This window comes from Scardinius erythrophthalmus (assembly GCF_964197995.2).
Source record: "Scardinius erythrophthalmus genome assembly, chromosome: 11".
NCBI lineage: Eukaryota > Metazoa > Chordata > Actinopteri > Cypriniformes > Leuciscidae > Scardinius > Scardinius erythrophthalmus.
In genome coordinates this window covers 2,684,296-2,692,233 of record NC_138231.1, presented here as the reverse complement: position 1 = coordinate 2,692,233, position 7,938 = coordinate 2,684,296, and the positions used below count along the sequence as shown (strand labels likewise).

Below are 7,938 nucleotides of genomic sequence, written 5' to 3'. Positions count from 1 at the left end.
ACAAGGTCTACTAATATTTTTTTTATTTTTTTTTATTTTTATGAATGTCAATCTTTTTGTGAGTTGTTTTAAAAGTTCCAAATTGGTTCCATTCATTAATGTGTTTTTTTTAAATATCACATTTAATATGTATTTTAACATCTACATTCTGAAATTTTATTTGTACTTAAAAAAAAACATATCTGAATTTGAGCAGAAAATGTATTTCTTTTATAACATAATATATCCTATACACTATATTATCAGAGCATATGTGCATACATCATTTTTTAAAATAATACAAAAACTGCACAAGAATTTTTTTTTTCGCGGGTAATAAACATAGCTATATATATAGTGCGCCGAGTGAATGTCAGTAATGGCGGACCCAGATCACACAGAACCTGAGGTTCGAGTCCCCACCGCGACCGTCCCCTCCCCCACTCTCCCGGGTCTCCCCCCCCCCCCCCGCGTCTCACACCTGCGACACTCAGATGCTCGAGAGGCAGGGATGAGACGGACACGGCGAGATGGAGACGAGAGGAGACGAGACATCCGACGAAAAAGTAAGTTTTTGACTTTTTGTACAAGGTTCTCAAAATAATATGGTGCTGTTTATTTAACTTATTGTTTGCACATATATCGTAACGTAAATGTCACGTCATTTTATTTTCCATAGCGCTTTTCACATTAATCATAATCTCAAAGCAGCTTTGCATAAAGTATAGATTAATCTACCAAAATGAAAATAATGATAGTCTAACAATAATATATTAATTAGGGCTTTAGATTCCTAAGAGTCTTAAGCTCATGTTTTAAGGCCACAGTTAGGATTGCATAGGTGACTGCATTTTTAGCGGTAATCCGCTTTTAAACTTCGCCTAATTTAATATGTTGTTGTCTTTGTTACTTCTGAAAGACATATTTTGCGTCCCTGTTACTTCACCTAGATGTTTAGCTCACTTTTGGTAACATTAATCTAAGATGGCCAGGAGTTGCATCTTTTGCGGCCTACACGTGCAGCCATGAGGAGTCTGAGGCCAGGCCTGAGATTCATGCGTTTTATCACTATAAACACTAATAATGGGTTTCAAAAAAGCAAGAGGGAAGTTAAATTCAGAACAATTTTTTCTACTTCTGTAATGCAGTTTTCAAGATCAGACAATAAATGGCATTTATTTTCAGTATTGTATTGGCTTATGTTACAGTGTCAATTACTTTAATACATTGCCAAATTTTATCATTGCAGTTTTAAATACAGTGTAATGTGATGTTTGACCATGATGTCTGACTGTCTATGACACATGTGCTTGCAGACTAACGTTACGAATGGCAGCTCTGGATGCACAGGTGAGATAATGCAACGCATTCTCACTCTAGGGCGTCAGTTGCTTTTGACGTCGCGTCTACATCGAACGCACATGGCATCCTAGGGCGTCATATACTGACGCGCCTTCTGGCCCATATATATCTGCGTCTCATATTGACGCTAAAGGGTGCCATGTGCGTTCGATATAGAGGCGATGTCAAAAGCGTCAGTATATGACGCCTTGGGCATTCTCATCCTAGGGCGTCATATACTGACGCGCCTTCTGGCCCATATCTATCTGCGTCTCATACTGACGCTAAAGGGTGCCATGTGCGTTCGATATAGAGGCGATGTCAAAAGCGTCAGTATATGACGCCTTGGGCATTCTCATCCTAGGGCGTCATATACTGACGCGCCTTCTGGCCCATATCTATCTGCGTCTCATATTGACGCTAAAGGGTGCCATGTGCGTTCGATATAGAGGCGATGTCAAAAGCGTCAGTATATGACGCCTTGGGCATTCTAATCCTAGGGCGTCATATACTGACGCTTTTGACATCGCCTCTATATCGAACGCACATAGTAGGTTACAAAACACATTTTACTCATTTGTGGTACGCTATGTCAAATTGTAGTGCGTCATTTATTACTTAAAATAGCCTAATTCTTAAAGCTTATATATGTAGCTTAATGAGCCAGAGTAACCAAGGTTTTTAAAAGCACAATCTTGGAGAAAAAGAAATATCCATCATAGCCCCCCATGCGCCCTCCTTTCATTCTCTTGCAACACCATGCCAAGTTCATGGATGTGCATGAAATTCAATTTTTTAATCTGCTATCTTTTGTTTAGGTAAATAATGTTTTAATTAATAACCGGTCAGTTTAAATAGAAGTTTAGAGGCCACTACATTATCACAAAGTAATTAAGGGATGATTGTAGTAATTAATATAATCTAAGGTTGATTTTTGTAAACTTACATTTTTTTTTGTTATAACTTGATCTGTACATTTTCTTTACGGTTTGATAAAAAAATAAAACAGATCATCTGTTAGAAATTAAAGTCAAGTAGGTGATTATATCTGCTTATTTTAGTGAAAAAGTTCATTTAAAAAAACATTTCAGTATTTTTACTTTTTTGTTAAACATTTGAGACGCTTTCAAAGGACAGAAGATTTGGTATTGTGGCATTAAACGAGATAAATATGTCTAGCCATATGATCATGTTATTGTGAAACCAAGTGTACTTTTCTTCATGTTCAATATAAAGATAAAAAAATACCTCGCTGATATCTAAAAAATGTATTTTACATGCATTCATCGTTGGTGAAAATGAATTTCTAATGGCTAAATAAATTTGGCCAATTATCCCTAAACTTGACATGTTAGTAATGTCCAGTTACTGAACCACTGATATAATTAACTTCGTGCTGAGGAAATACAACATGTTGTCCTGTGTACTGTCAATTTCAGCCGATACGATAGTTAAGTTTTTGTTGTAATTTTTTATCATTGTATGAAATTAAAAGTCACAGTTCACATTAAATTTGTGGTAAATACAGGTTTTGCTAAATTGGTGTCATTGATATCAGCCTTATTTTGATATACTTATTTTAAATGTATTAGTTTGTTATTCGATACTGATGATTCTCTTGTTTAAGCCTAATCCTATAGACCTTATGTAGCTCGTTGTCTTTTGTCTTCCGGTCTGTATTTTCACAGCGATCTTGTCTATTTATGAATGAACGGCTCGTTTTAAAATCTTCCCGTTCTACTGACATTTGTTAAGACATCTTCGTTAACTTTACATTAAGAAAATCCACTTCAAAAGCTAATTACTCCTGGAGAGCGAATGCCAGAGAGATATACAGAGCGTCCGCAAAAACGGAAGTTCAAAGACAATATTCTAAAGATGCAGCGCGCTTGTTTCTCTGGTGCATAAGGGCTATAGTAGGAGGAAGTAAAATGGAAAAATATTTTAAATAACAATACTTTTTTTGTCTTTGTGATTTACATTGCAGTGAATGATGTGACAGATGATGTGACAGATGATGTGACAGAAGAGAAAACAAAGGTAGGCTATATCCACAGATAAACATATATATATCTGCCATCTGAAATTTTCTTATAGAATGATCATTTTTATCAAGCTTGTATATTTAAGTTCTGTAATTTCACTTAAATTACAATTAATAGGTAATCTTCATTGTCATTTAAGTGAAATTATTGAATTTAAATATACAAGCTTGATAAAAATGATCATTCTAGAAGAATCTGCCATCTGCCATCAGGGTTATATAAATAAAACTGTTGGTTGAGGTAAGGGACAAAACAGTTTTAGAAGTTAGTTTTTAGTTTTTATTATTTAATACTACATTATTATAAATTGATATATTTCTAGATTAAGGTCTCAGCTAATGACCCATATAAGGGAACAGGTTTTTCTGAAAATGAAATAACTTCGTTAGACGCATTAAAAAGCATGCTATTTTAATTTGATTCATCCAACAGCAGTGTAAAGTATGTTATAATGTAATTATTGTGTTCAGTAAAGGAGCTGACTGACTAACTGATTGACAAGACAACAAATTTATCAACTAACTAACTATATAGTTGGCAACCAACTGAACCTATACCGGACAAACACAATTGTGACGCTGGATCACAAAACCAGTCTTAAGTTGCACGGGTATATTTGTGGCAATAGCCAACAATACACTGTATGGGTCAAAATTATCGATTTTTCTTATGCGAAAAATCATTAGGATATTAAGTAAAGATTATGATCCATGAAGATATTTTGTAAATTTCCTACCTCAAATATATGGTTAATGAGGATAGGAGCAGGCTTCACTCAATTTTTGATAATACACTTTTTAGAGTGCTGGCCTAAAAATATAATACATAAGAATAGGACAGAGGCCGCACTATGCATAAACGTTGTGCAACGAATAAAAAACGTTTATGCATAGTGCGGCCTCTGTCCTATTCTTATCTACCTCAAATATATAAAACATTTATTTTTGTGAGTGGATGCAGCACAATCGCCAATAGAAATGGACAACTTTAAAGGCGATTTTCTCAATATTCAGATTTTTCTGGACCCTCAGATTCCAGATTTTCAAATAGTTGTATCTCAGCCAAATATTGTCCTGTCCTGGCAAACCATACATCAATGGAAAGATTATGTATTCAGATTTTTGTGGTTTTGTGGTCCAGGGTCACAATTGTGTTACAGGACACTGTATCCATAACTAAGACATTTCTAATTTGAGAAATTCTATTTTAATTCTATTTTATCCTTTTATTTTGCTGCTCTTTATGAGTTGTTCCGTGGAATATAGGGGATCCCCTGTGGCTCACATGGTAGAGTGTTTGCTGTCAACTAGGGCTGTCAATCTTCCTCTATAATGCTATTCGAATTCCATTCCTTATTTTATTCAATATTCGAATAATATTCGAATATTAAATGCTCAAATGTATCCTATTATTAATATTTACGACATTACACAGTCTTATGGATCGCCAATGCGTGATGTTGATCGGTCTCATATCTTCACAGATAAACCGTGTCAGTTTGTCTGTTATTGCCTTTTATTACATGGCTTGGTTGAATTCTAATGTAGAATGCTGTCAAAGAGTATAGAAGTACTTCTATACTCTTTGATGCGGTCTGTTATTTCTTGATAACAGACCGCTGCGAGTGCGAAGTATAACACGCATTGCCATGAAAAACAGCGTTGCTATGGACGCGGAACGGTCTATGTTCTTTAGCGGAAGCAGTACAATCGTTTTTAAATCAATAAACTCCTTTTTAAATCAATATTTTGTGTCAAATTGTTTATTTATTTTGTATAGCCATGTAATAAGTTCAGCCTGTCGGGGTTGTTATTCGCTATAACAACCGCCTCGCTATAATCCCTTAACGTGCGGACAGCTCGTAACCGTGATGAGGAGAGAGGTAGAAAAGAATAATTCTTGCCTGTTTTAGCGGCGGTTCCTCGGACAGATCGCCTAGCTTGTCAGGGTGTAACGTTGTCAGTTTTTCCATTAAGGGTTTGAAATCCAAACACCTTCAACACATCGCTTCTCAAATTGTCAGGAGTGGTGATCTCCGTTTTCGTGCATACATTGCTCTCCGCGATTTTTGACAGTATTGTTATGATACTGCGTGCGTGGATAACGTGCACAATTGTGTTACGATTCAAAAACGTTATTGTTCATCTGACGAAACAAAAGCATTTCATTTTCACATGCGCACAAGAAAGGCAAGATTGCATTTTTTTTTTTAATGTACAAAAGCAATATTCGAATAGGAACTTCAGCATTCGAATAGTATTGATTTTTTAAATATTCGAATTATATTCGAATTTCGGAATTCGTTCCAACAGCCCTACTGTCAACAATAAATCCTTATTTGAAGGTTCAGTTCTGGAGGTAGCATAAATGGCAAAAGAAAAGCTTCCAAAAACCTTTTTTGTTTGTTTGTTTTGTAGGTTCAAAGCTGTCACTTGGGTCACCTCCAGAAACTTAGAGCACATCACAATGCTTGTGAATACCGATACATGAAGGCGCACACAAAAACTGTAAATGATGAACGGGAGAAGACCATGTTTTTATATCAGAGCATGAAAACAAAGGTTAGTTGTATTAAATGCTTTCGTTTATATACCTTCGGTTGCTAGGTCATTCTTATGTTCGTAAAACAAGTGAACGTTGGGGCATTTTTCAACATCATAACATTGAGCTTGCCGTTTTCAGTCAGCAGGCCCTTCTAGTCAGCAGTTGGCCCACACATTGGTAATTTGTTGGCATGCAGTAGAGGGCCTGGGTTAGATTTGAGCCCAGGTCACAGTGCTCAGTCTGTACCCTAGACAGTGAGCCACAGGGTTCCCCAAAATAAAGCCACAGATCCGCCCATTGCAAGGCCTCTTCAGAAGCCTCATGAATGTTCTTGATAGCTCTTCTTCCCTTTAAAACCGAGAAGTTTTAGAGTCTGCTGAACTAATTTCCCAGCAAAGCTCTGACATCCAACTTCAACTGGCTCGCACAGAGATCTCCCGCCATTGCTCCAACACATTGAGACGAGCTCTTCATATTTTGCTGTATTATCCTGTCAATCCTGTCTTTAGAGCACAGTTAGTTAGAATATTACTGGAAGAACAGTTTGAGTGTGCTTACTGATATTTAGGATTGCTTGTTTAATATTCTTTTACTAAGAGAGCTATTATTTGTCCAGACAAATCAGTGGAGTCCACTAATGAAGTTGAACAACCATCCAAAGGTAATACGATTTAAATTAAACAGGAGGATTATGAAGACTTCTGATATTGTTTTCCTTTTAAAGAACCAGTACTTTATGATTTGCATGGTTTCACTTGCTTTTATTTTTTTTCATATCATTTCATATCAAAATAAACCCCAATATATTTGGTAAATTAGATGTATGGCACAATTACTGGTATCTATTTAGTCAGCATTTTGTGCCATTACTGTATATTATCTGTATTTAAAGTCTCCTCTGTTGTACTCATATGTTTTATAACAGGCAAGGATAAAGAACTGCAGCCAATTGGCAAGCACTTGGACAAACCACACACAACAAAGGGTAAGCTGTTTTTCAAATGTCTTATGAAATGTCACACTTTCCATTTTTTTGTGAAAGTCAGAATTAAGTCATTTTAATTGGAATCTACAAAGAGACCCATTTATATTGACAACAGGGTTCCCTTAAAGGGTTAGTTCACCTAAAAATGAAAGAATTCTGTCATTAATTACTCCCCATAATGTTGTTCCAAACCCGTAAGACATTTGTTCATCTTTGAAACACAAATGAAGTTATTTTTGACGCAATCTAAGAGGATTCTGATCCATTCATATGCAACAATGCCATTGCAACTTTCAAGGCCCAGAAAGTTAATAAAGACATTATTAAAATATGTGCACAAAAGGTTTTCTCATCGCTTCATAACTTGGACTATTTAACAATGTCTTTACTTCCTTTCTGGGCCTTGAAAGTTGTAGTGACGTTGCTGCCTATGTAAGGACCGAATCCTCTCGTATTTCATCAAAAATATCTTCATTTGTGTTTTGCAGATAAACTAGGGTCTAACAGGTTTGGAACGACATGAGGGAGAGTAATTAATGACAGAAGTTTCATTTTTGGGTGAACTAACCCTTTAAATTTAATGTGGAGGTCAAATTTGGTGAAAAGTGGAAAACGTCTTTGTTTCAGTGATCTGTGCTGATGGAGCTTTGTAACAGCAGCATGGCAGATCCAAAGTGGAGGAAGTGCTTATTTTACTGGCTACTTCTCTCCATACAGCGACTGTGTACGGACCATTTCTTAATCTACAAGTGTTGTATTGGACAGAACTGTCTGAGAATTCAGGCTCGCGACTAGATACCCTTACGGAATGAAAATATATTTCCAATATTTATGATCAATATATTATGATAAGTATATGGTGTAAATATACTTATTGGAGAAATGTATTCACAATATATTTACACTGTAAAATGTCATTAGTTGAGTGTACTTCGAAAACGTGGAAAACATTTATGGATTTGCTTAAATTTCAAGGGCGTTTTAATCAAATTTGAAAGTTTCTAATAGAATGACATACAAAAGAGTGTCGGGACAATGACTGTG

At 35.8% G+C, this 7,938-nt stretch overlaps 1 protein-coding gene across 2 annotated transcripts in view; it reads left to right on the top strand.

Annotated features, from left to right (window-relative positions):
* The first annotated feature begins 360 nt into the window (after positions 1–360).
* LOC308699078 (uncharacterized protein) overlaps positions 361–7,938 on the top strand; it is a 38,361-nt gene continuing 30,783 nt past the window's right edge. The window contains exons 1-6 of one of the 2 annotated variants that reach the window (XM_081379667.1): positions 361–545; positions 1,296–1,329; positions 3,308–3,360; positions 5,783–5,926; positions 6,526–6,570; positions 6,835–6,894. The gene's annotated coding sequence lies outside the window, so the exon portion shown is untranslated. The remainder of the gene's footprint in view (positions 546–1,295; positions 1,330–3,307; positions 3,361–5,782; positions 5,927–6,525; positions 6,571–6,834; positions 6,895–7,938) is intronic. The other variant, XM_081379668.1, reaches the window with a different exon arrangement.